Source organism: Otolemur garnettii, unplaced genomic scaffold, assembly GCF_000181295.1.
Source record: "Otolemur garnettii isolate 467f Iridium unplaced genomic scaffold, OtoGar3 scaffold00091, whole genome shotgun sequence".
In the NCBI taxonomy this organism is placed as follows: Eukaryota; Metazoa; Chordata; class Mammalia; order Primates; family Galagidae; genus Otolemur; species Otolemur garnettii.
The window spans coordinates 1,088,165-1,088,443 of NW_003852486.1; positions in this window are offsets into that span (position 1 = coordinate 1,088,165).

Here is a 279-nt window from a genome sequence, read left to right on the forward strand (position 1 = left end):
TCCCAAAGATCCTTCCCAAGAGAAGTCAGTGAGGGGCTCTGTTGTGGTGACAACTGGCAGGAGGGGTCAGTCATTAACATGGGAGGAGGATCCTGGCCCCCTTAGCAAATTTGTGCAGTTTTCCTGGCCCTGACATGTTTTAAACTAGCGGCTGGTAAACTTGTTCTGTAAAAGCAGACAATAAATACTTTTGGCTTTCTGGGCCATACAGTCTTTGTCATAACTATTCAATTCTATGGTATGAAAGCTTCCATACGGAATAAACAAATGGCCATGGCT